This window comes from Solea solea, chromosome 3 (assembly GCF_958295425.1).
Source record: "Solea solea chromosome 3, fSolSol10.1, whole genome shotgun sequence".
NCBI lineage: Eukaryota > Metazoa > Chordata > Actinopteri > Pleuronectiformes > Soleidae > Solea > Solea solea.
This window is the reverse complement of record NC_081136.1, coordinates 20542619-20568891: the sequence shown is the minus strand read 5'-3', so window position 1 is coordinate 20568891 and position 26273 is coordinate 20542619. Positions and strand designations below refer to the sequence as shown.

The 26273-nt window shown below is 45.1% G+C and overlaps 1 long non-coding RNA gene and 19 other non-coding genes across 20 annotated transcripts; 12 read left to right on the top strand and 8 right to left on the bottom strand.

Annotated features, from left to right (window-relative positions):
• The first annotated feature begins 4415 nt into the window (after positions 1–4415).
• Positions 4416–4487, top strand: trnaq-cug (transfer RNA glutamine (anticodon CUG)). The gene has a single exon. It is a non-coding gene; the product is annotated as a tRNA-Gln (tRNA).
• Positions 4488–5491: 1004 nt separating this feature from the next.
• Positions 5492–5563, bottom strand: trnap-ugg (transfer RNA proline (anticodon UGG)). Its single transcript has one exon. It is a non-coding gene; the product is annotated as a tRNA-Pro (tRNA).
• A 2048-nt stretch (positions 5564–7611) lies between these two features.
• Positions 7612–8891, bottom strand: LOC131456907 (uncharacterized). The gene is made up of 3 exons (XR_009239955.1): positions 8835–8891; positions 8691–8758; positions 7612–7887 (listed from the first exon to the last, which is right to left on the bottom strand). It is a non-coding gene; the product is annotated as an uncharacterized LOC131456907 (long non-coding RNA).
• A 4459-nt stretch (positions 8892–13350) lies between these two features.
• trnaq-cug (transfer RNA glutamine (anticodon CUG)) lies at positions 13351–13422 on the top strand. The gene has a single exon. It is a non-coding gene; the product is annotated as a tRNA-Gln (tRNA).
• A 928-nt stretch (positions 13423–14350) lies between these two features.
• Positions 14351–14433, top strand: trnal-cag (transfer RNA leucine (anticodon CAG)). Its single transcript has one exon. It is a non-coding gene; the product is annotated as a tRNA-Leu (tRNA).
• A 337-nt stretch (positions 14434–14770) lies between these two features.
• trnap-ugg (transfer RNA proline (anticodon UGG)) lies at positions 14771–14842 on the bottom strand. Its single transcript has one exon. It is a non-coding gene; the product is annotated as a tRNA-Pro (tRNA).
• Positions 14843–15484: 642 nt separating this feature from the next.
• Positions 15485–15556, bottom strand: trnap-agg (transfer RNA proline (anticodon AGG)). The gene has a single exon. It is a non-coding gene; the product is annotated as a tRNA-Pro (tRNA).
• A 639-nt stretch (positions 15557–16195) lies between these two features.
• trnaq-cug (transfer RNA glutamine (anticodon CUG)) lies at positions 16196–16267 on the top strand. The gene has a single exon. It is a non-coding gene; the product is annotated as a tRNA-Gln (tRNA).
• Positions 16268–17195: 928 nt separating this feature from the next.
• Positions 17196–17278, top strand: trnal-cag (transfer RNA leucine (anticodon CAG)). The gene has a single exon. It is a non-coding gene; the product is annotated as a tRNA-Leu (tRNA).
• A 360-nt stretch (positions 17279–17638) lies between these two features.
• Positions 17639–17710, bottom strand: trnap-ugg (transfer RNA proline (anticodon UGG)). Its single transcript has one exon. It is a non-coding gene; the product is annotated as a tRNA-Pro (tRNA).
• A 927-nt stretch (positions 17711–18637) lies between these two features.
• On the top strand, positions 18638–18709 carry trnaq-cug (transfer RNA glutamine (anticodon CUG)). The gene has a single exon. It is a non-coding gene; the product is annotated as a tRNA-Gln (tRNA).
• Positions 18710–19637: 928 nt separating this feature from the next.
• On the top strand, positions 19638–19720 carry trnal-cag (transfer RNA leucine (anticodon CAG)). The gene has a single exon. It is a non-coding gene; the product is annotated as a tRNA-Leu (tRNA).
• A 360-nt stretch (positions 19721–20080) lies between these two features.
• On the bottom strand, positions 20081–20152 carry trnap-ugg (transfer RNA proline (anticodon UGG)). The gene has a single exon. It is a non-coding gene; the product is annotated as a tRNA-Pro (tRNA).
• Positions 20153–21079: 927 nt separating this feature from the next.
• trnaq-cug (transfer RNA glutamine (anticodon CUG)) lies at positions 21080–21151 on the top strand. Its single transcript has one exon. It is a non-coding gene; the product is annotated as a tRNA-Gln (tRNA).
• Positions 21152–22077: 926 nt separating this feature from the next.
• trnal-cag (transfer RNA leucine (anticodon CAG)) lies at positions 22078–22160 on the top strand. The gene has a single exon. It is a non-coding gene; the product is annotated as a tRNA-Leu (tRNA).
• Positions 22161–22520: 360 nt separating this feature from the next.
• trnap-ugg (transfer RNA proline (anticodon UGG)) lies at positions 22521–22592 on the bottom strand. The gene has a single exon. It is a non-coding gene; the product is annotated as a tRNA-Pro (tRNA).
• A 927-nt stretch (positions 22593–23519) lies between these two features.
• trnaq-cug (transfer RNA glutamine (anticodon CUG)) lies at positions 23520–23591 on the top strand. The gene has a single exon. It is a non-coding gene; the product is annotated as a tRNA-Gln (tRNA).
• A 926-nt stretch (positions 23592–24517) lies between these two features.
• On the top strand, positions 24518–24600 carry trnal-cag (transfer RNA leucine (anticodon CAG)). Its single transcript has one exon. It is a non-coding gene; the product is annotated as a tRNA-Leu (tRNA).
• Positions 24601–24960: 360 nt separating this feature from the next.
• Positions 24961–25032, bottom strand: trnap-ugg (transfer RNA proline (anticodon UGG)). The gene has a single exon. It is a non-coding gene; the product is annotated as a tRNA-Pro (tRNA).
• A 927-nt stretch (positions 25033–25959) lies between these two features.
• Positions 25960–26031, top strand: trnaq-cug (transfer RNA glutamine (anticodon CUG)). Its single transcript has one exon. It is a non-coding gene; the product is annotated as a tRNA-Gln (tRNA).
• The last annotated feature ends 242 nt before the right edge of the window (positions 26032–26273 follow it).

The window sequence follows — 26273 nt, the reverse complement described above, 5'->3', positions numbered from 1 at the left end:
ATGGATGGAATTATATTAGAGGTTTGCATTTGTTTTACCCTATGTGCAAATACCTTACCTGCTCTCTCACCTTGTTCAAAGTACTTTTGATTGGAACAGAACAGAGCATATTCAACTTTTTTCTGTAGATTATTATTCAGCTCATATTTTAACTTAATTAATTAATTCCATATTTCCCTCTCAGGGTGCTGCATATGTTGCTTCTCAAGTTCCTTGATGTCTTGCTCGAGCTTCTGTAATTTATCTCTGTCCGCTTTTTTAATTCGAGAACTATATTGAATAATACGCCCCCTTACATAGGCTTTGAAAGCATCCCAAGTTATGCCTATATCATCAATTGAACCCTCATTAAACTCCCAAAATTCCTTTATTACATTTCTTATGTACTCACAACATTCCTCACTATTTAGTAATAGATTATTCAAGCCCCACCTCATCACAGATTTTGTATTTACTGTAAAAGATAAAGCTATATCGACTGGGGCATGGTCCGATAAAACCATGTTGCTAATTGTGGAGTCTGACTCACCAGCGAGCGCGAGATCAGGAAATAATCTATCCTGGAATAGGTAAAGTGTGGGTTAGAGAAAAACGTATAATCTTTTTCTTGGGGATAGAGTATTCTCCACACGTCAACCAATCCCAGATCTTCCATCATCACATCTACCGCAGCACGTGCTGGGTCATTAACTGGCCTAGGATGAGAGGATTTATCCAAATACACATCCCTAACCTGGTTTAAGTCTCCTCTAATTATGATGTTATCATTCCCTATACTCCGTACTATATTGCAGATTACGTGAAAAAACTCATAAACATTTACAAAAGTTATTTTCTGGCCCTCCAACATAGCATCCAAAATTACCCATCTACCTTCCTGATGAGAGTAACGTTTCAGTACTCTCAACAGTTCCTCCTAACCAGTATGATCACTCCTCTTTTCCTATTGGAGTGCTAAAGTAAGTGCTAAAGTAAACTTGACCCACCCAATCCCTTTTTAATTTTAGAGATTCATCATCATTTAAATGGGTCTCCTGAATAAAAGTGAAGTCTGTTTTCTTCTGTTTCAAATATGTGAGGATATTTTTCCTTTTCACAACATTATGGCAACCTGCTATATTCCATGATACTATTTTAAACATAGTCATCCGGCAGAGTTTTATTATATTTGTCTAAACAGGCCGCAACACCCACAGAGCACTGTCTGTTCAATCTAGTATAGTTACAACTAATTCCCTGGTAAGAATAATTGGTCAAAACAAGCACAATTGCACAACATTGTAGGCACAACAAAACAAACACACATCACACATGTTATTCAAGTCGTTGCATTTACTTAGATCACCCTCAAACAGCGGGGAAAGTATATGTCTATGTCCGAAATCAAACCATCCCATAACACACATTAACACCTTCACAAATACAATATACTAATGTTGGAGTTATGTGTACGTAGAAAGTAAATTAAATCATCTTACCCATTCAGTGAAAAACAAACAAAAACAAAGAGAAGGGGGGGAAATCCTAAAAAAACCAAAACGAGAGCATTGTCCACAATTAACTTCAGACTTAAATGTTCAATACCAGCTCAGCAGGCAGTGAGTGTAACCCGACAGCGAGCTAGAGATAAAAGAAAAAAGGCGTTCATCCAAAATCAGACCCCCATCTGAGTCCAGTTGTCCTCCCCATCGTAAGCGGTGATCAAATTTCGATATCAGTCCATACATTTAGATTAATCAATGCCAGACATAATCATCCTGTTTCGCTCATGTTAAGTGGCATCTGTACCCCGCTGTCCTCCGCCAGACAATCCGTCGCTTCACGGCCGCTGAAAAAACTCTTCACCTCCGCGGGGCTTGAGAAACGGTGTCGCCGGTTATCCAACAGGAAAGTCATGACCGCAGGGTAACGCAATGAGTATTCGATTTTGCGTTGTTGGAGTATACGCCGTACCTCATCATATTTCTTGCGTTTTTCCTGTATTTCTTGGGCGTAATCTTGGAAAAAGCAGACCCTCATGTCCCTCCAGGTGATCAGTTTATTTTTCCTTGCAGCTGTGAGAAACGCAGCCTTGGCTTTGTCCCGTACAAAGCGGGCGATGATGTGCCTCGGTCTTAAGTCGTTAGCAGGTGCCGGGCCGACGCGGTGGATTCTGTCAATCTCATACCAAGCATCCGCTTCAATGTCTAGTGCCTCACTCAACAGAGTTTTAAAACATCCTTGCAAATCCCAGCCCTCCGTTCCTTCTCTAATACCAGAGATTCTGATATTCTGGCGTCGGGAAAATCCCTCTAGCGCCATCACTTTCTCCCGCAGCTGTTGGTTCTGTCTCACCAAGTTTTTCATGATTGGGCTAGCCTTAGCTTCTTCGTCCTCTAACCGGGAGATTCTCTCTTCAGCTTCCGTGATCCTACCGCCGAGGTTGTTAACAGTTTCGTTCAAAGACCCAACACCGTTTTTCACCTCATTCATGTCTTTAGCCAGGATCTCGAGGATAGCTTGGATGTTGGTTAATTCAGCCGCCACGTTCTCTGTATGAGGACTCTTTGATGTAACCGGTGTCTCCGCCATTTTAGGTTGTAGCTTTACCTGAGGGTCCGCCGCAGACTTCCCCCTGGAATTAAGAGGCTGATTGCGAGTGAAATAGTGACTTTTCTGACTCATGCCACCTCCCAAGAATGTCCGAAAACCAAGTAAAATTAGAACAACGACTTCAATTCAAGTTTTTTGTAGGATTTGTGGCATAGGCGAGCTCCGGTCTCCCCTAGGCTGCCATCCTGGGCGGGCGTACCACGTGACTCCCCCAAAGACATTGTTTTTAATCAGCGTTGCCACCCCACACATTGCTCGATCTGCGTTTGAGAAAAATACATCCCCTTCCCATAACCCTCGTACCATGCTCACAGGAGATGAGGACCATTTTGTCTCTTGTAGGAGCAAGATGTCACATTTGGTAGTATTGCAGACTTTGTGTTATTTTTCTCTGCTGCAGAGACCACGGGCATTCAGTGAGAGAAGCAGGGCCATGAGAAGGGTGAGCTGTAATATTGTGGCATTAAACATCGCACTGATTTTTTTCTGTTTTGCTTTTTCTTATATGTTTTGCCGGACTTGTCTGTATTTTGTCGTTTTCTTACCAGGGATACTAACGAGAGGTCCATTTCCGAATCAGAGTCAGCACTTGGTGAAGGAGAAATTGTTGGCTCTTTTTCAGAGTGGGGAGGACTGAGTGGCGCAGATTCTGCGTTTGAGTTGCTCTTCGTGCCCCTGGCTTGGAGCTTATCAGCTCCATCCACTTTTTTTCCATTCTCTAGTTAAGCCTCCTGATTCTGCGCTTCCGGAAGGCTTTCTCCAGAGGTTCCTACATCAGTGATTATTTTTTCCGCTCCTGGCAGCTGGGCAGGGGGCCCTTTCTCTGCACCCCGTACCTCCGCAGGTGCCATCTCTGCCCCCTCCTCTCCTGCACTGTCCTCGGTGCTTCCCTCTGTCTGCTCCTTCTCCAAATCTGACTCTGCTACGCTCTCCGGTTCACTTTCATTGCAAATACAATTTTCCATATTGTTATGGCACAGCTCACACCTTTTCACAGCTTTGTGGCACTCTCTTGCATAGTGCCCCTGGACTCCACATTTATGGCAACAAAACTCAGGACACTCTCTAAGAATGTGTCCAGACTGTAGGCACATACGACACACTTTCACTTGGCGATCATGTAACACTCTGAAGTATTCGGGACCAGTGGCAGTATTAAATCTAGCAGAGTAAGGCAAGGATTGTACTGTCTGATTAAATTTGACTTTCACATACCTTGTCCCATCTGCAATGTTAGTGCTAGGCCACATTCTTCTCTTGATTGGAGAGATTGCAGAGACTCCCCAGCCATGCAGCTATGTGAGCAATATTACAAGATCACCAGATGAAGTTAAAAAGAAAAGGGAAATTGGGAAAAGATACTGTTGGACTATGTTTTATGTTCTGTCTGTGAAGGTTCTTAGTCATCCAGGTCATTGTCAGGAGTTTGCTGTAGACAACTAGACTTGCGGGAGTTAGGTCGAAGATGTTTTAACGCTCATCCATGAGGCTTCTTCACTTCTGACTGTCTTGTGGATAGAAAAAAAAATCCAGGTATTTAGTCTCTGTAGGCAGTATACATGTAAAGAGAATGCTCCATTGAACAACGCAGGTCGTACACACTCTGACCCACTTCCGGGTAGTTAGTTTCACCTGAGTCAAGTTGGGAATGACCGTCGTTGGGGTCACCTGAGAGACACCTCACAGAATAAGTGTAAAAAATATCCAGCTTCTGACCAGAGTGGTATGGTGTTTTGTGAAACAGCCCAGACCACAATCCAGATGGAAAGTTTTACTGAGAGACGTAGGATTCTCACCCACCACTCCAGGGAAAGACTCCCAGTGGTTCCATGGTGTAATGGTTAGCACTCTGGGCTCTGAATCCAGCGATCTGAGTTCAAATCTCGGTGGAACCTGACTTTGAACAATACCTAGTATTTACACTTGCCAAATTGATGAAGAATGAAATGAGGCACAGCTTGGAAAAAGACTGCGAGCTTGTCCTGTTGCTGTGAGCAGCTCAGAAGTCAGAAAGCTTCCGAACAGATCCTTCTTCAGTGCCCCCTTTGGTATAATGGGGCGGGGAAGCCGACTAAAGACTGTCTGCCTCTGTTGGGCCTCACCTGCTGTACTATCTGGAGTGTCGTTTGGCTAGTGACAGAACAGTTGGTGGTTCAAATCCCTGGACACACTCTGCTAATGTGTGTTGGAGTTCACCTTAGTTTGTCAGTGGTTGAGTGTTGACCCCTAATGGAAAAGAGCTAAGGGCAGCATTGTAGGTGACTAATAGTTGGTGTCTTAGGCCACCTTCTCTGTTGTGTGGTGGTTTCCTGGGTAAAAAAAATGAAGATGATTTTATTCCTCTTTCAAACCATATGTCCCCCTTGGCCAGAATGTGGACATTCTCGTCATCAAAAGAGTATCTTTTGTTGTTCAGATGCAAATGGGCAGCCCGGTCTGGACAAGTCGCGACTACCCCCGCCAAGTCAGGATGGCGGAGCGGTCCAAGGCGCTGCGTTCAGGTCGCATGGAGGCGTGGGTTCGAATGCCACTTCTGACAGGATACCTTTTGGGGCAGCCGGAATTTGCCTCATAACAGAACAGTTGGGCGTTGAAATCCCTAGACACGTCAACAACTGGCATAGCGCATAGCAAACAACTCGCACCCATTGCTCCCTTGGTGTACTCAGGTGGTTCCCACTGCTCCTTGGATTCCATGCATTTGGGTGCGTGCGCAAATGAAACGACTCTTTAAGCATGTGAGATAACAGCTTTGTCACATTAACTACATTTGGCAAAGACTGGACTGGTTTCGTGGTTGAAACGGTGCTGTGTGAAAGGCCTTTCTGCAAGAATCGTACCGCAAGTCCAACGAAATAGGGAACATCCGAACAAACTTCTCAAACGTTACACCTGCAGAGGGCTCGTCCGGGATTTGAACTCGGGACCTCTCGCACCCAAAGCGAGAATCATACCCCTAGACCAACGAGCCTCCGAAAATGTTCTATGTAGGTCTCCTGTTACAGATTTTATGTGAGAAATACTCGTCAAGAATGGGTCCCAGAGCTTTTGAGTCTATATCTGCAAACCCGCAATTCCACCTCAGTCACAAAGGACTTACATTGATGAGGATTTATGCTTGCAATAGTTCAGTGAATGTTTGGTGTGGGATTTTGAATGTGGGACCTCTTTCAGCCAAAGTGAGAATTATACCTCAAGACCAACCAAATTTACACATTTCTCCAGGGAAGCAAGACGATAAGAAATGGACCACATGTCCATCTTTTTATAAATGTAGCACCCTCAAGGATTTAGCTTAGACACGATGTAGTTTAAAAACGGGGTTTATTCCTTATGATCTTGACAACCCGTGAGAACTGGTCACAAAAAACGAACACAACAGAATACATATTAAAACATAGCATTGTGAAATAATAAAACAATAAAATAGAAAGTACACAAATAAACTTGGACAAACCTCGTGAGCTGACATCCACGAGGGCCTAAATGTTCTTCCTTGCTCTGAATTAGATCTGTAGAACTGCTACAGGTGCCGCTGTTGCCGCATCTTCTAACTTGGTGCGCAGCCAAATAAGGGTCGGGCGGAACCAAAAATATGTACATAATTGTTCCGTCTACCTTAACACAATAGCGCAAAAATAAAGGAAAGAAAGATAGACTGTAACACTCCCACCAAATCACTTGTGATTTTTAAAGAACAAATTATTATTTATGAACTAGTGAATGGCTTATGAATTAACCTTTTATGTTTTTAAGTTGAGTAAACGAGTAAATTAATTATGAACTATTTATTCCTATATTTTTGCAGTAAAGTTGGGCATCTTTGATCAGCTTCTAACAGAACAACCGTCTTATGAATGGGTCTCTCCAGATGAACAGGTTTGGAGATCCGTTTTCCCTTTTCATCCAGGTTTGCAGCACTCACAAGCAGCTTCACTTTCCTCACCTTTCCATCCTTTCCAGGATACACGTCAATCATTTTTGCCAACTTCCACTGGTTCCGTGAGGCTATCTCATCTTGTAGGAGGACAATATCATTGATCTTGGCATTTCTATGTTCCTTTACCCACTTTTGTCTGCCTTGTAGATTCAACAAATACTCCCTTTTCCACCTTGTCCAGAATGTATTGGTGAGGAGTTGAACACGACGCCACCTTTTGCGGAGATAAAGATCTTCCTGCACAAACTTTCCTGGGGGTGGGGAAATGATTGTGGATTTCATGGTCAGTATGTGATTCGGCGTCAAAGGTTCCGGGCTTGACGGATCACAAAGTTGGTCTGTGGTCAGTGGCCTGCTGTTTATCACTGCCATGACTTCATACAGGAATGTCCTTAGCGAGGAGCTGTCAAGTTGTTTGGCTGATTGCTCCAAGATTGAAGTTAGCACACTTCTTATAGTGCGAATTTGTCTTTCCCAGACACCACCCATATGACTTGACGAAGGAGTGTTCATGAGAAACTCAATTTCCAGGTTTCCAAGCTTACCTTGATCCATTTCTTTGAGTGCTTCAACAAACTCATTTCTTGCACCAATGAAATTTGTGCCTCGATCACATCTTATCTGGCGAACTGCGCCTCTGATAGAGATGAATGCACGTAGGGCGTTTATGAAGGCATCAGTGGTGAGGTCATCAAGCATCTCGATGTGTACTCCTCTGGAACACATGCATGTGATTAACAAGCCGTAGCGCTTTAACTCCTTTCTGCCTTCCTTAACATAAAAGGGACCAAAGCAGTCCATTCCGCAGTAAGTGAATGACGATGTGGTTTCCATACGCTCCTCTGGAAGAGCTGCCATCTTTTGCTGCTCAGGACATCTTCTGAACCTTCTGCATTTTGTGCATTTGTAGATGTGGCGACACGAGGGTTATTACTATTAAATACTATTATTACTCCAAATACCGACAACGCCACCTTGGGTTATGGCCCAAGGACCAGTAATAAAGGTCAACTAGTACCTTCAGACAAAAGACACTCAGGTTCGTTTACTCAGGGAGGGAATGAGACGGAGTTCAATGATCATGTCTAACAATTTATTATTAAAACAATCATGAGGTTGACACTGTAACACAAAAAAAGAAAAGAGCCCAACTAAAAGGGGGATGTAGTCTGAGGCTTACCGGCTGGAGGAGGGGTTTGGTAGGGGAAGTGACATCCAAAAGGAAAAGGAGGACACCCCACACACACACAGCAAAAGGTGACGTGTAAACAAAGAAAATCTTAAAAAGGGATCACACAGCACACAGGACCACCACCACCCAGGAGAACCACCACCACCACCGTCGGCCTTCAGCACTAAGGGGAGAGGAAAACACAATTAAACGGGCTCAAATTTAAGGAACCAAATATAAATGATCAATGGATAAACTGAGAAATGTTAAATTATATTAATCAACCAAACACAAGAAACAAAAGAGTCTCTGGCCAGAGATATCAACTCAACAATTAACCAGTTTAACAGTTTGAAATCAGATTGATCATATTAACAACATAAATTCAACCATTAAACAAAGAGTAAATCAGTAAACAATTAAACCAAACCTTGCCAGATTGTACTTAAAACACTCTCTCTCACACACACACACACACACACACACACAATCTTAGCGAGTGGCTGAGAGTTCGGGCAGACTCGTCGCATCCAGTACGAGTTACAGCCACACACACACACACGCACACTGCAATCACACGTAGCAGCGGTAAACAGGCTGACCACAGGCGGCCGACCGAATCGGAACCAGGCCGTCGGAGCAACAGTCACCAAGCAACAGGACAGTGGCAGAACAGCGGCGAAACAGCGGCGAAGCAGCGGCCAAATAGCCGTGGTTAATCAGCTGTATGTACACTTGGCGTTGACGTTAGCCTTAGCGTTAGCGCTAGCGTTAGCTTTAGCGCTAGCGTTAGCTTTAAAGTTCCAGTTATAAGTCCGGGTGCATTGGCATCCCGTCCAAAGAGGGAGAGGGGTGAAGAATTCAGGCGTGGCAGGGAAAACAGCCACCATGCAGCACACAACCAGCAGACTGTTAGAGGGAGAGGAGCGAGAGAGGAGCTTAGCCCCTGGCTATAGCAGCAAACAACAGAAGCATGTCATCACTCACCAATGCTCTGGTTGCGGCAATAAACACCGCCCCGACTGATCGGCTCGACCGCGGTGAAGACGCCGGATCTATTAGGGAACGACGGTTTTAATTGAATGAAACACGGACGAATATACACAACACAGCACGGCCATATGTGCTTACCTGTGCTCGGATGCTAGCGGCACATACAACGACCCGGAAGTGAGAGATCAGGAGGAGGGACACAGCCTACTTTTCTCCCCTCGGTAAGCGCAGTGATTGGCTAATAAGTCAGAGGGCCGGGGTGCAGTCAAACAAACTAAATCAGTGGTGCCTCATACCACTACATAGATATGAGATGAAACAACCTTGCTGCATCCAAGAATCCAATATCCGTTAGCACGAAGCTCATTCATGGTGATTCCTCGTCCTTGATGGTATGTTTTCTCGTGATAATGCTTGACCAGTAATGCTGACACATGACTGTCTCTCGGCAGGATTACAGGATGCTTGACATTAAAATGTAGAGCTGCATGTGTTAAACGTCCACCGACTCGAAGGATGCCTTGGTCGTCCAGGAATGGACAGAACTTTTGTAACTTCTTTACTTTGTCTTGTATTGCTTTGTGATGCCGAAGAGATTGTATTTCTTGAACCATTTTTATGATTCTTTTCTCTCTTGTAGATCGCTTACTTCATTGGATCTTTGCATCTTTGGATCTTTAGATCTTTGGTCATTTACTTCTCTCACAAGGCGCTTGAGTCTGGCGATGGCTTTAATCATTCTTGACCAGTCGGAAAACTTGTGTAGGCCATCTAAAAGTGACCTTTGTTCTTCAGCTTGTGTCTTGTGGACCTGAACTTTCTTGACTTCTGGGTCACTGCTTGATAGCTCTCCCACCTTGATTTCACCGCTGGTTATGACTCTCTGCCAGAGAAGGTCTGGGCCACTAAACCAGTTTGAGGCTAGAAGTTGTTCAGCTGTAAGACCTCTCGAGGCGTGATCTGCAGGATTTTCTTCTGAAGCCACGTACCTCCATTGTGTATTCTCTGTACTTTGTTTGATGCGTTCTACACGGTTTGCAACAAACACATGGAATCTTCTGGCTTCATTGCTGATGTATCCGAGTACAACCTTAGAGTCTGTCCAATATGTTCCTTGTGCGACTTCAACTTCCAGTTCCTTTTTCAGCATATCAGCGGTGCGGACAGCAACTACTGCCGCTGACAACTCAAGCCGTGGTATGGTTGTTACTTTCGATGGTGGAACTCTTGATCTTCCCATCGCCAAGGAACAGTGAACTTCACCAGACTCGCTTACTACCCTGAGGTAGGTGCACATACCATATCCAGACGTGCTTGCACCAGAGAAATGATGAAGCTCGTAATGCTGGGCCTTGAAGTCTGAAGGAGTGTAGCATCTTTGAATCTTTACATCTGCCAAGTTTCTCAGGTCGAGCAGTCAGGATTCCCACTGGGGTCGAAGACTGTCAGGTAGGGTGTCATCCCAGCTGAGCTTATCTTGACACATCTGTTGTAAGATTTGCTTCCCTAGCAAGATGAATGGCGAGACAAATCCAAGTGGATCAAACACAGAAGCGACTGTGGACAATACTCCTCTGCGTGTGAGTGGATTTTCTTTAACAACTGCCCTAAACTGGAGCTCATCGGATTCTACGCACCATTGTACGCCAAGCACTCTCTCTATATGTACTTCACTGAGCGCCATGTTCAGATCCTTAGCAGCTACAGCACATTCTTCCTTTGGAAGTGAGGCTAGAACTTTGGTGCTGTTGGAGATGAACTTGTGCAACCGAAGTCTGCCTGTACCGCAGAGTTGGCGTGCTTCGCTGACGAGCTGTATCGCTTGATCTTCAGTGTCAACACTTGCCAATCCATCATCAACATAAAAGTTGGTCTTAATGAACTTGATGGTTTCCGCACTGAAACTTTTAGCTCCTTCCATTGCCAGGTGCTTGAGGCCTTAATTAGCACAGCCTGGGGAGGAAGCCGCACCAAATAGGTGTACTTTCATCCGATAGACAGCAAATGAAGTGTCAAGGTCACAATTCTCCCACCATAAGAATCTTAGGTAATCTTGGTCACAGACACAGACGTGAAACTGGTGGAACATGCGCTCAATATCACACATAAACGCCACTGGACCTCTTCGGAAACGACACAAGACTCCGAGCAGGGTATTTGTCAGCTCTGGGCCGGTCAGGAGATGGTCATTTAATGAAGTTCCTTGAAATTTGGCATCGAAGACAATGCGAATCTTCCCAGGCTTTTGAGGATGGTACACCCCATGGTGTGGGATGTACCAAGCCGGTGTCTTGTCAATGTCTTGCTCTGGGACCTTTTCTGCATCTCCATGAGCAATGATTTCTTCCATAAACTTCTTGTAGTCTATATAGTACTGTTCATTTCTCCTCAGCTTTCTTTCCAAGCATTTGTGACGATGAATGGCACATGCTTTGTTATCTGGCAGGTTAGGCCTTTCACTCTTGAACGGGAGTGGTATCTCGTAATGACCATCCTCTTTGTGCTTAATGCCTTCCTTCATTTTTGTAAGAAATCTAAGATCTTCTTGAGAAACCTTTGTGTCTTCTGTTGCTCTTTCGACGAAATCCGACTCCAACAATTTGATAACATCTGCGGGTGAAACCATTTCCTTTATCTGTGTTCGGTAGACATAGTGAACTTCACTGGTAAGGCTTGAAGAGGGTTGAATGTTTGGCAACACTTGTTTCACAATGACTTGGTGACTTACTCCAAAAGTATGTCCATAATCAAGACATGGATTGCCGAATCCCACGATGCTCCATCCCAAATCAGTTTTTAGTGCGAAGGGCTGATTTTCTTTACCAGGCACAACTTGACGGGGAACGAGTGCTTGAGGGCAGTTGTAACCTATTAAAAGGCCAGCGTCACAACTTTGAAGTGGAGCGATTTCATCTGCAATGTGCTCAAGATGAGGCCATGCCTTAGCTGTTCCAGGTGTTGGAATATGATCTCGATTTGCTGGTATAAAGTCTCTTGCATATGTTACTGGTAGAGGAACAATCTTGCTTGAGTAAAATCCTCGTACCTGTAAACCAGAGAGCTTGCGACAGGACACAACTTGGTTTCTTGAAGACATTGTGGTAAGCTTTAGCTGAACTGATTCACCTGTAGTATGCAGAGCCTTTGCCGTTTCTTCAAGGATGAATGTAGTGTCACTCTGCGTATCAAGGAGTGCGTACACAAGAACTTCATGCTCTGGCTCACCTTCAGCTGACACCCATACTGGAATGATGGAGGATGTTTGAGTGTCTCTAACATTCTGCATAACTCTATTGGACATTGCTTCGCTTGTTGGTGGTGTAGCATTGTTGTCTTGTTGTAAGCTATCTGGGTTTCTTTGCTTTGTCCTATCACTGCTCTTTGATTTATAGTCTCTTTTCTGAGTTCTCACTGTAGCACCCTCAAGGATTTAGCTTAGACACGATGTAGTACACAAATAAACTTGGACAAACCTCGTGAGCTGACATCCACGAGGGGCTAAATGTTCTTCCTTGCTCTGAATTAGATCTGTAGAAGTGCTACAGGTGCCGCATCTTCTAACTTGGTGCGCAGCCAAATAAGGGTCGGGCGGAACCAAAAATATGTACATAATTGTTCCGTCTACCTTAACACTTAATAGCGCAAAAATAAAAGAAAGAAAGAATAAAGGTGAGTCAAGTTCTTCCAATGTCTTTATTTCTCTTTATGTCCACTTTCATTCAAGATCGCTATTGATCATGGTTCACAGGTTCATAGAGTTTGCCACTTTAAATATGCAATACCACCACAGTCACAAACCACTTGCATTAGTAAGGACGGACTTTATAGTGCCGTGAAGGGCTTGTCTTGACTGTGTGAGTCATTCAGTAAGGACAAACTTAACGGTTGAACAGTGAAAGGCTTTTCTGAGATTTGAACCTTTCACTGCCATTGCAAAGCCAACCATGTTGCAGGTGAGCGTGACGTCCTCAAAGACGAACAGGGCTGTACAATCATACCCCTAGACCAACGAGCCACGGAAGTCTCGCCGTATTCTATGTAGGTGTCCCGTTACAGATTTTATGTGAGAAATATTACAAGATCACCAGATGAAGTTAAAAAGAAAAGGGAAATTGGGAAAAGATACTGTTGGACTATGTTTTATGTTCTGTCTGTGAAGGTTCTTAGTCATCCAGGTCATTGTCAGGAGTTTGCTGTAGACAACTAGACTTGCGGGAGTTAGGTCGAAGATGTTTTAACGCTCATCCACGAGGCTTCTTCACTTCTGACTGTCTTGTGGATAGAAAAAAAAATCCAGGTATTTAGTCTCTGTAGGCAGGATACATGTAAAGAGAATGCTCCATTGAACAACGCAGGTCGTACACACTCTGACCCACTTCCAGGTAGTTAGTTTCACCTGAGTCAAGTTGGGAATGACCGTCGTTGGGGTCACCTGAGAGACACCTCACAGAATAAGTGTAAAAAATATCCAGCTTCTGACCAGAGTGGTATGGTGTTTTGTGAAACAGCCCAGACCACAATCCAGATGGAAAGTTTTACTGAGAGACGTAGGATTCTCACCCACCACTCCAGGGAAAGACTGTCACCTGAATGCAGGGCCGTCCTGACTGTATACACTTTAACAACATTTCAACTGCACAGGTGTGTTCCCAGTGGTTCCATGGTGTAATGGTTAGCACTCTGGGCTCTGAATCCAGCGATCCGAGTTCAAATCTCGGTGGAACCTGACTTTGAACAATACCTAGTATTTACACTTGCCAAATTGATGAAAAATGAAATGAGGCACAGCTTGGAAAAAGACTGCGAGCTTGTCCTGTTGCTGTGAGCAGCTCAGACGTCAGAAAGCTTCCGAACAGATCCTTCTTCAGTGCCCCCTTTGGTATAATGGGGTGGGGAAGCCGACTAAAGACTGTCTGCCTCTGTTGGGCCTCACCTGCTGTACTATCTGGAGTGTCGTTTGGCTAGTGACAGAACAGTTGGTGGTTCAAATCCCTGGACACGTCAAGGACTGGCATACCCCATAGCAAACAACTCGCGCCCATTCACACCCATTGCTGCCTTGGTGTACGCAGGCCCACTTTCCTTGGCTTGCATTTGATGTGTTTGCCCACTGGTGTGTGTGCGCAAATAAAACTACTAAACTCCACCCTCTTCAAACTTGCGGTACCACGTCTGTCACATTCAGTACATTTGGCAAGGACAAACTTCATACAAACTTCATGGTTGAAACACTGCTGTGTGAAAGGCTTTTCTGGGATTTGAACCCAGGACCTTTCACGGCCATTGCATTCATTTTCATTTTATCAAGTGGTCTTGCTTGAGGTAAGTTGAAGACATTTCCCCTCTCATCCAAGAGGCACACTCTGCTAATGTGTGTTGGAGTTCACCTTAGTTTGTCAGTGGTTGAGTGTTGACCCCTAATGGAAAAGAGCTAAGGGCAGCATTGTAGGTGACTAATAGTTGGTGTCTTAGGCCACCTTCTCTGTTGTGTGATGGTTTTCTAGGTAAAAAAATGAAGATGATTTCATTCCTCTTTCAAACCATATGTCCCCCTTGGCCAGAATGTGGACATTCTCGTCATCAAAAGAGTATCTTTTGTTGTTCAGATGTAAATGGGCAGCCCGGTCTGGACAAGTCACGACTACCCCCGCCAAGTCAGGATGGCCGAGCGGTCCAAGGCGCTGCGTTCAGGTCGCAGTCTCCCATGGAGGCGTGGGTTCGAATCCCACTTCTGACAGGATACCTTTTGGGGCAGCCGGAATTTGCCTCATAACAGAACAGTTGGGCGTTGAAATCCCTAGACACGTCAACAACTGGCACCCATTGCTCCCTTGGTGTACTCAGGTGGTGCCCACTGCTCCTTGGATTCCCTGCATTTGGGTGCGTGCGCTAATGAAACGACTCTTTAAGCATGTGAGATAACAGCTTTGTCACATTAACTACATTTGGCACAGACTGGACTGGTTTCATGGTTGAAACGGTGCTGTGTGAAAGGCCTTTCTGCAAGAATCGTACCGCAAGTCCAACGAAATAGGGAACATCCAAACAAACTTCTCAAACGTTACACCTGCAGAGGGCTCATCCGGGATTTGAACCCGGGACCTCTCGCACCCAAAGCGAGAATCATACCCCTAGACCAACGAGCCTCCCGAAATGTTCTATGTAGGTCTCCTGTTACAGATTTTATGTGAGAAATACTCGTCAAGAATGGGTCCCAGAGCTTTTGAGTCTACATCTGCAAACCCGCAATTCCACCTCAGTCACAAAGGACTTACATTGATGAGGATTTATGCTTGCAATAGTTCAGTGAATGTTTGGTGTGGGATTTTGAATGTGGGACCTCTTTCAGCCAAAGTGAGAATTATACCTCAAGACCAACCAAATTTACACATTTCTCCAGGGAAGCATGTCTGCTAAGACGATAAGAAATGGACCACATGTTTTTGGATTCCTTTTCTTTTTATAAAGGTGAGTCAAGTTCTTCCAATGTCTTTATTTCTCTTTATGTCCACTTTCATTCAAGATCGCTATTGATCATGGTTCACAGGTTCATAGAGTTTGCCACTTTAAATATGCAATAACACCACAGTCACAAACCACTTGCATTAGTAAGGACGGACTTTATAGTGCCGTGAAGGGCTTGTCTTGACTGTGTGAGTCATTCAGTACATTTGGCAAGGACAAACTTAACGGTTGAAACACTGCTGTGTGAAAGGCTTTTCTGAGATTTGAACCAAATGGATGTTGCAGGTGAGCGTGACGTACTCACAGACGAACGGGGCAGTACAGGGCTCGTCCGGGATTTGAACCCGGGACCTCTCGCACCCTAAGCGAGAATCATACCCCTAGACCAACGAGCCACGGACTTTGAGCCGTATTCTATGTAGGTGTCCGGTTACAGATTTTATGTGAGAAATATTACAAGATCACCAGATGAAGTTAAAAAGAAAAGGGAAATTGGGAAAAGATACTGTTGGACTATGTTTTATGTTCTGTCTGTGAAGGTTCTTAGTCATCCAGGTCATTGTCAGGAGTTTGCTGTAGACAACTAGACTTGCTGGAGTTAGGTCGAAGATGTTTTAACACTCATCCACGAGGCTTCTTCACTTCTGACTGTCTTGTGGATAGAAAAAAAAATCCAGGTATTTAGTCTCTGTAGGCAGGATACATGTAAAGAGAATGCTCCATTGAACAACGCAGGTCGTACACACTCTGACCCACTTCCGGGTAGTTAGTTTCACCTGAGTCAAGTTGGGAATGACCGTCGTTGGGGTCACCTGAGAGACACCTCACAGAATAAGTGTAAAAAATATCCAGCTTCTGACCAGAGTGGTATGATGTTTTGTGAAACAGCCCAGACCACAATCCAGATGGAAAGTTTTACTGAGAGACGTAGGATTCTCACCCACCACTCCAGGGAAAGACTGTCACCTGAATGCAGGGCCTTCCTGACTGTATACACTTTAACAACATTTCAACTGCTCAGGTGAGATCCCAGTGGTTCCATGGTGTAATGGTTAGCACTCTGGGCTCTGAATCCAGCGATCCGAGTTCAAATCTCGGTGGAACCTGACTTTGAACAATACCTAGTATTTACTCTTGCCAAATTGATGAAGAATGAAATGAGGCACAGCTTGGAAAAAGACTGCGAGCTTGTCCTGTTGCTGTGAGCAGCTCAGAAGTCAGAAAGCTTCCGAACAGATCCTTCTTCAGTGCCCCCTTTGGTATAATGGGGTGGGGAAGCCGACTAAAGACTGTCTACCTCTGTTGTGCCTCACCTGCTGTACTATCTGGAGTGTCATTTGGCTAGTGACAGAACAGTTGGTGGTTCAAATCCCTGGACACGTCAAGGACTGGCATACCCCATAGCAAACAACTCGCGCCCATTCACACCCATTGCTGCCTTGGTGTACGCAGGCCCACTTTCCTTGGCTTGCATTTGATGTGTTTGCCCACTGGTGTGTGTGCGCAAATAAAACTACTATACTCCACCCTCTTCAAACTTGCGGTACCACGTCTGTCACATTCAGTACATTTGGCAAGGACAAACTTCATACAAACTTCATGGTTGAAACACTGCTGTGTGAAAGGCTTTTCTGGGATTTGAACCCAGGACCTTTCACGGCCATTGCATTCATTTTCTTTTTATCAAGTGGTCTTGCTTGAGGTAAGTTGAAGACATTTCCCCTCTCATCCAAGAGGCACACTCTGCTAATGTGTGTTGGAGTTCACCTTAGTTTGTCAGTGGTTGAGTGTTGACCCCTAATGGAAAAGAGCTAAGGGCAGCATTGTAGGTGACTAATAGTTGGTGTCTTAGGCCACCTTCTCTGTTGTGTGATGGTTTTCTAGGTAAAAAAATGAAGATGATTTCATTCCTCTTTCAAACCATATGTCCCCCTTGGCCAGAATGTGGACATTCTCGTCATCAAAAGAGTATCTTTTGTTGTTCAGATGCAAATGGGCAGCCCGGTCTGGACAAGTCGCTACTACCCCCGCCAAGTCAGGATGGCCGAGCGGTCCAAGGCGCTGCGTTCAGGTCGCAGTCTCCCATGGAGGCGTGGGTTCGAATCCCACTTCTGACAGGATACCTTTTGGGGCAGCCGGAATTTGCCTCATAAGAGAACAGTTGGGCGTTGAAATCCCTAGACACGTCAACAACTGGCATAGCGCATAGCAAACAACTCGCACCCATTGCTCCCTTGGTGTACTCAGGTGGTGCCCACTGCTCCTTGGATTCCCTGCATTTGGGTGCGTGCGCAAATGAAACGACTCTTTAAGCATGTGAGATAACAGCTTTGTCACATTTACTACATTTGGCACAGACTGGACTGGTTTCATGGTTGAAACGGTGCTGTGTGAAAGGCCTTTCTGCAAGAATCGTACCGCAAGTCCAACGAAATAGGGAACATCCAAACAAACTTCTCAAACGTTACACCTGCAGAGGGCTCGTCCGGGATTTGAACCCGGGACCTCTCGCACCCAAAGCGAGAATCATACCCCTAGACCAACGAGCCTCCGAAAAAGTTCTATGTAGGTCTCCTGTTACAGATTTTATGTGAGAAATACTCGTCAAGAATCACAAAGGACACACATTGATGAGGATTTATGCTTGCAATAGTTCAGTGAATGTTTGGTGTGGGATTTTGAATGTGGGACCTCTTTCAGCCAAAGTGAGAATTATACCTCAAGACCAACCAAATTTACACATTTCTCCAGGGAAGCATGTCTGCTAAGACGATAAGAAATGGACCACATGTTTTTGGATTCCTTTTCTTTTTATAAAGGTGAGTCAAGTTCTTCCAATGTCTTTATTTCTCTTTATGTCCACTTTCATTCAAGATCGCTATTGATCATGGTTCACAGGTTCATAGAGTTTGCCACTTTAAATATGCAATACCACCACAGTCACAAACCACTTGCATTAGTAAGGACGGACTTTATAGTGCCGTGAAGGGCTTGTCTTGACTCTGTGAGTCATTCAGTACATTTGGCAAGGACAAACTTAACGGTTGAAACACTGCTGTGTGAAAGGCTTTTCTGAGATTTGAACCAAATGGATGTTGCAGGTGAGTAAAAAAAAACAGGTATTTAGTCTCTGTAGGCAGGATACATGTAAAGAGAATGCTCCATTGAACAACGCAGGTCGTACACACTCTGACCCACTTCCGGGTAGTTAGTTTCACCTGAGTCAAGTTGGGAATGACCGTCGTTGGGGTCACCTGAGAGACACCTCACAGAATAAGTGTAAAAAATATCCAGCTTCTGACCAGAGTGGTATGATGTTTTGTGAAACAGCCCAGACCACAATCAAGATGGAAAGTTTTACTGAGAGACGTAGGATTCTCACCCACCACTCCAGGGAAAGACTGTCACCTGAATGCAGGGCCTTCCTGACTGTATACACTTTAACAACATTTCAACTGCTCAGGTGAGATCCCAGTGGTTCCATGGTGTAATGGTTAGCACTCTGGGCTCTGAATCCAGCGATCCGAGTTCAAATCTCGGTGGAACCTGACTTTGAACAATACCTAGTATTTACTCTTGCCAAATTGATGAAGAATGAAATGAGGCACAGCTTGGAAAAAGACTGCGAGCTTGTCCTGTTGCTGTGAGCAGCTCAGAAGTCAGAAAGCTTCCGAACAGATCCTTCTTCAGTGCCCCCTTTGGTATAATGGGGTGGGGAAGCCGACTAAAGACTGTCTACCTCTGTTGTGCCTCACCTGCTGTACTATCTGGAGTGTCATTTGGCTAGTGACAGAACAGTTGGTGGTTCAAATCCCTGGACACGTCAAGGACTGGCATACCCCATAGCAAACAACTCGCGCCCATTCACACCCATTGCTGCCTTGGTGTACGCAGGCCCACTTTCCTTGGCTTGCATTTGATGTGTTTGCCCACTGGTGTGTGTGCGCAAATAAAACTACTATACTCCACCCTCTTCAAACTTGCGGTACCACGTCTGTCACATTCAGTACATTTGGCAAGGACAAACTTCATACAAACTTCATGGTTGAAACACTGCTGTGTGAAAGGCTTTTCTGGGATTTGAACCCAGGACCTTTCACGGCCATTGCATTCATTTTCTTTTTATCAAGTGGTCTTGCTTGAGGTAAGTTGAAGACATTTCCCCTCTCATCCAAGAGGCACACTCTGCTAATGTGTGTTGGAGTTCACCTTAGTTTGTCAGTGGTTGAGTGTTGACCCCTAATGGAAAAGAGCTAAGGGCAGCATTGTAGGTGACTAATAGTTGGTGTCTTAGGCCACCTTCTCTGTTGTGTGATGGTTTTCTAGGTAAAAAAATGAAGATGATTTCATTCCTCTTTCAAACCATATGTCCCCCTTGGCCAGAATGTGGACATTCTCGTCATCAAAAGAGTATCTTTTGTTGTTCAGATGCAAATGGGCAGCCCGGTCTGGACAAGTCGCTACTACCCCCGCCAAGTCAGGATGGCCGAGCGGTCCAAGGCGCTGCGTTCAGGTCGCAGTCTCCCATGGAGGCGTGGGTTCGAATCCCACTTCTGACAGGATACCTTTTGGGGCAGCCGGAATTTGCCTCATAAGAGAACAGTTGGGCGTTGAAATCCCTAGACACGTCAACAACTGGCATAGCGCATAGCAAACAACTCGCACCCATTGCTCCCTTGGTGTACTCAGGTGGTGCCCACTGCTCCTTGGATTCCCTGCATTTGGGTGCGTGCGCAAATGAAACGACTCTTTAAGCATGTGAGATAACAGCTTTGTCACATTTACTACATTTGGCACAGACTGGACTGGTTTCATGGTTGAAACGGTGCTGTGTGAAAGGCCTTTCTGCAAGAATCGTACCGCAAGTCCAACGAAATAGGGAACATCCAAACAAACTTCTCAAACGTTACACCTGCAGAGGGCTCGTCCGGGATTTGAACCCGGGACCTCTCGCACCCAAAGCGAGAATCATACCCCTAGACCAACGAGCCTCCGAAAAAGTTCTATGTAGGTCTCCTGTTACAGATTTTATGTGAGAAATACTCGTCAAGAATCACAAAGGACACACATTGATGAGGATTTATGCTTGCAATAGTTCAGTGAATGTTTGGTGTGGGATTTTGAATGTGGGACCTCTTTCAGCCAAAGTGAGAATTATACCTCAAGACCAACCAAATTTACACATTTCTCCAGGGAAGCATGTCTGCTAAGACGATAAGAAATGGACCACATGTTTTTGGATTCCTTTTCTTTTTATAAAGGTGAGTCAAGTTCTTCCAATGTCTTTATTTCTCTTTATGTCCACTTTCATTCAAGATCGCTATTGATCATGGTTCACAGGTTCATAGAGTTTGCCACTTTAAATATGCAATACCACCACAGTCACAAACCACTTGCATTAGTAAGGACGGACTTTATAGTGCCGTGAAGGGCTTGTCTTGACTCTGTGAGTCATTCAGTACATTTGGCAAGGACAAACTTAACGGTTGAAACACTGCTGTGTGAAAGGCTTTTCTGAGATTTGAACCAAATGGATGTTGCAGGTGAGTAAAAAAAAACAGGTATTTAGTCTCTGTAGGCAGGATACATGTAAAGAGAATGCTCCATTGAACAACGCAGGTCGTACACACTCTGACCCACTTCCGGGTAGTTAGTTTCACCTGAGTCAAGTTGGGAATGACCGTCGTTGGGGTCACCTGAGAGACACCTCACAGAATAAGTGTAAAAAATATCCAGCTTCTGACCAGAGTGGTATGATGTTTTGTGAAACAGCCCAGACCACAATCAAGATGGAAAGTTTTACTGAGAGACGTAGGATTCTCACCCACCACTCCAGGGAAAGACTGTCACCTGAATGCAGGGCCTTCCTGACTGTATACACTTTAACAACATTTCAACTGCTCAGGTGAGATCCCAGTGGTTCCATGGTGTAATGGTTAGCACTCTGGGCTCTGAATCCAGCGATCCGAGTTCAAATCTCGGTGGAACCTGACTTTGAACAATACCTAGTATTTACTCTTGCCAAATTGATGAAGAATGAAATGAGGCACAGCTTGGAAAAAGACTGCGAGCTTGTCCTGTTGCTGTGAGCAGCTCAGAAGTCAGAAAGCTTCCGAACAGATCCTTCTTCAGTGCCCCCTTTGGTATAATGGGGTGGGGAAGCCGACTAAAGACTGTCTACCTCTGTTGTGCCTCACCTGCTGTACTATCTGGAGTGTCATTTGGCTAGTGACAGAACAGTTGGTGGTTCAAATCCCTGGACACGTCAAGGACTGGCATACCCCATAGCAAACAACTCGCGCCCATTCACACCCATTGCTGCCTTGGTGTACGCAGGCCCACTTTCCTTGGCTTGCATTTGATGTGTTTGCCCACTGGTGTGTGTGCGCAAATAAAACTACTATACTCCACCCTCTTCAAACTTGCGGTACCACGTCTGTCACATTCAGTACATTTGGCAAGGACAAACTTCATACAAACTTCATGGTTGAAACACTGCTGTGTGAAAGGCTTTTCTGGGATTTGAACCCAGGACCTTTCACGGCCATTGCATTCATTTTCTTTTTATCAAGTGGTCTTGCTTGAGGTAAGTTGAAGACATTTCCCCTCTCATCCAAGAGGCACACTCTGCTAATGTGTGTTGGAGTTCACCTTAGTTTGTCAGTGGTTGAGTGTTGACCCCTAATGGAAAAGAGCTAAGGGCAGCATTGTAGGTGACTAATAGTTGGTGTCTTAGGCCACCTTCTCTGTTGTGTTGGTTTTCTAGGTAAAAAAATGAAGATGATTTCATTCCTCTTTCAAACCATATGTCCCCCTTGGCCAGAATGTGGACATTCTCGTCATCAAAAGAGTATCTTTTGTTGTTCAGATGCAAATGGGCAGCCCGGTCTGGACAAGTCGCGACTACCCCCGCCAAGTCAGGATGGCCGAGCGGTCCAAGGCGCTGCGTTCAGGTCGCAGTCTCCCATGGAGGCGTGGGTTCGAATCCCACTTCTGACAGGATACCTTTTGGGGCAGCCGGAATTTGCCTCATAAGAGAACAGTTGGGCGTTGAAATCCCTAGACACGTCAACAACTGGCATAGCGCATAGCAAACAACTCGCACCCATTGCTCCCTTGGTGTACTCAGGTGGTGCCCACTGCTCCTTGGATTCCCTGCATTTGGGTGCGTGCGCAAATGAAACGACTCTTTAAGCATGTGAGATAACAGCTTTGTCACATTTACTACATTTGGCACAGACTGGACTGGTTTCATGGTTGAAACGGTGCTGTGTGAAAGGCCTTTCTGCAAGAATCGTACCGCAAGTCCAACGAAATAGGGAACATCCAAACAAACTTCTCAAACGTTACACCTGCAGAGGGCTCGTCCGGGATTTGAACCCGGGACCTCTCGCACCCAAAGCGAGAATCATACCCCTAGACCAACGAGCCTCCGAAAAAGTTCTATGTAGGTCTCCTGTTACAGATTTTATGTGAGAAATACTCGTCAAGAATCACAAAGGACACACATTGATGAGGATTTATGCTTGCAATAGTTCAGTGAATGTTTGGTGTGGGATTTTGAATGTGGGACCTCTTTCAGCCAAAGTGAGAATTATACCTCAAGACCAACCAAATTTACACATTTCTCCAGGGAAGCATGTCTGCTAAGACGATAAGAAATGGACCACATGTTTTTGGATTCCTTTTCTTTTTATAAAGGTGAGTCAAGTTCTTCCAATGTCTTTATTTCTCTTTATGTCCACTTTCATTCAAGATCGCTATTGATCATGGTTCACAGGTTCATAGAGTTTGCCACTTTAAATATGCAATACCACCACAGTCACAAACCACTTGCATTAGTAAGGACGGACTTTATAGTGCCGTGAAGGGCTTGTCTTGACTCTGTGAGTCATTCAGTACATTTGGCAAGGACAAACTTAACGGTTGAAACACTGCTGTGTGAAAGGCTTTTCTGAGATTTGAACCAAATGGATGTTGCAGGTGAGTAAAAAAAAACAGGTATTTAGTCTCTGTAGGCAGGATACATGTAAAGAGAATGCTCCATTGAACAACGCAGGTCGTACACACTCTGACCCACTTCCGGGTAGTTAGTTTCACCTGAGTCAAGTTGGGAATGACCGTCGTTGGGGTCACCTGAGAGACACCTCACAGAATAAGTGTAAAAAATATCCAGCTTCTGACCAGAGTGGTATGATGTTTTGTGAAACAGCCCAGACCACAATCAAGATGGAAAGTTTTACTGAGAGACGTAGGATTCTCACCCACCACTCCAGGGAAAGACTGTCACCTGAATGCAGGGCCTTCCTGACTGTATACACTTTAACAACATTTCAACTGCTCAGGTGAGATCCCAGTGGTTCCATGGTGTAATGGTTAGCACTCTGGGCTCTGAATCCAGCGATCCGAGTTCAAATCTCGGTGGAACCTGACTTTGAACAATACCTAGTATTTACTCTTGCCAAATTGATGAAGAATGAAATGAGGCACAGCTTGGAAAAAGACTGCGAGCTTGTCCTGTTGCTGTGAGCAGCTCAGAAGTCAGAAAGCTTCCGAACAGATCCTTCTTCAGTGCCCCCTTTGGTATAATGGGGTGGGGAAGCCGACTAAAGACTGTCTACCTCTGTTGTGCCTCACCTGCTGTACTATCTGGAGTGTCATTTGGCTAGTGACAGAACAGTTGGTGGTTCAAATCCCTGGACACGTCAAGGACTGGCATACCCCATAGCAAACAACTCGCGCCCATTCACACCCATTGCTGCCTTGGTGTACGCAGGCCCACTTTCCTTGGCTTGCATTTGATGTGTTTGCCCACTGGTGTGTGTGCGCAAATAAAACTACTATACTCCACCCTCTTCAAACTTGCGGTACCACGTCTGTCACATTCAGTACATTTGGCAAGGACAAACTTCATACAAACTTCATGGTTGAAACACTGCTGTGTGAAAGGCTTTTCTGGGATTTGAACCCAGGACCTTTCACGGCCATTGCATTCATTTTCTTTTTATCAAGTGGTCTTGCTTGAGGTAAGTTGAAGACATTTCCCCTCTCATCCAAGAGGCACACTCTGCTAATGTGTGTTGGAGTTCACCTTAGTTTGTCAGTGGTTGAGTGTTGACCCCTAATGGAAAAGAGCTAAGGGCAGCATTGTAGGTGACTAATAGTTGGTGTCTTAGGCCACCTTCTCTGTTGTGTTGGTTTTCTAGGTAAAAAAATGAAGATGATTTCATTCCTCTTTCAAACCATATGTCCCCCTTGGCCAGAATGTGGACATTCTCGTCATCAAAAGAGTATCTTTTGTTGTTCAGATGCAAATGGGCAGCCCGGTCTGGACAAGTCGCGACTACCCCCGCCAAGTCAGGATGGCCGAGCGGTCCAAGGCGCTGCGTTCAGGTCGCAGTCTCCCATGGAGGCGTGGGTTCGAATCCCACTTCTGACAGGATACCTTTTGGGGCAGCCGGAATTTGCCTCATAAGAGAACAGTTGGGCGTTGAAATCCCTAGACACGTCAACAACTGGCATAGCGCATAGCAAACAACTCGCACCCATTGCTCCCTTGGTGTACTCAGGTGGTGCCCACTGCTCCTTGGATTCCCTGCATTTGGGTGCGTGCGCAAATGAAACGACTCTTTAAGCATGTGAGATAACAGCTTTGTCACATTTACTACATTTGGCACAGACTGGACTGGTTTCATGGTTGAAACGGTGCTGTGTGAAAGGCCTTTCTGCAAGAATCGTACCGCAAGTCCAACGAAATAGGGAACATCCAAACAAACTTCTCAAACGTTACACCTGCAGAGGGCTCGTCCGGGATTTGAACCCGGGACCTCTCGCACCCAAAGCGAGAATCATACCCCTAGACCAACGAGCCTCCGAAAAAGTTCTATGTAGGTCTCCTGTTACAGATTTTATGTGAGAAATACTCGTCAAGAATCACAAAGGACACACATTGATGAGGATTTATGCTTGCAATAGTTCAGTGAATGTTTGGTGTGGGATTTTGAATGTGGGACCTCTTTCAGCCAAAGTGAGAATTATACCTCAAGACCAACCAAATTTACACATTTCTCCAGGGAAGCATGTCTGCTAAGACGATAAGAAATGTACCACATGTTTTTGGATTCCTTTTCTTTTTATAAAGGTGAGTCAAGTTCTTCCAATGTCTTTATTTCTCTTTATGTCCACTTTCATTCAAGATCGCTATTGATCATGGTTCACAGGTTCATAGAGTTTGCCACTTTAAATATGCAATACCACCACAGTCACAAACCACTTGCATTAGTAAGGACGGACTTTATAGTGCCGTGAAGGGCTTGTCTTGACTCTGTGAGTCATTCAGTACATTTGGCAAGGACAAACTTAACGGTTGAAACACTGCTGTGTGAAAGGCTTTTCTGAGATTTGAACCAAATGGATGTTGCAGGTGAGTAAAAAAAACCAGGTATTTAGTCTCTGTAGGCAGGATACATGTAAAGAGAATGCTCCATTGAACAACGCAGGTCGTACACACTCTGACCCACTTCCGGGTAGTTAGTTTCACCTGAGTCAAGTTGGGAATGACCGTCGTTGGGGTCACCTGAGAGACACCTCACAGAATAAGTGTAAAAAATATCCAGCTTCTGACCAGAGTGGTATGATGTTTTGTGAAACAGCCCAGACCACAATCCAGATGGAAAGTTTTACTGAGAGACGTAGGATTCTCACCCACCACTCCAGGGAAAGACTGTCACCTGAATGCAGGGCCTTCCTGACTGTATACACTTTAACAACATTTCAACTGCTCAGGTGAGATCCCAGTGGTTCCATGGTGTAATGGTTAGCACTCTGGGCTCTGAATCCAGCGATCCGAGTTCAAATCTCGGTGGAACCTGACTTTGAACAATACCTAGTATTTACTCTTGCCAAATTGATGAAGAATGAAATGAGGCACAGCTTGGAAAAAGACTGCGAGCTTGTCCTGTTGCTGTGAGCAGCTCAGAAGTCAGAAAGCTTCCGAACAGATCCTTCTTCAGTGCCCCCTTTGGTATAATGGGGTGGGGAAGCCGACTAAAGACTGTCTACCTCTGTTGTGCCTCACCTGCTGTACTATCTGGAGTGTCATTTGGCTAGTGA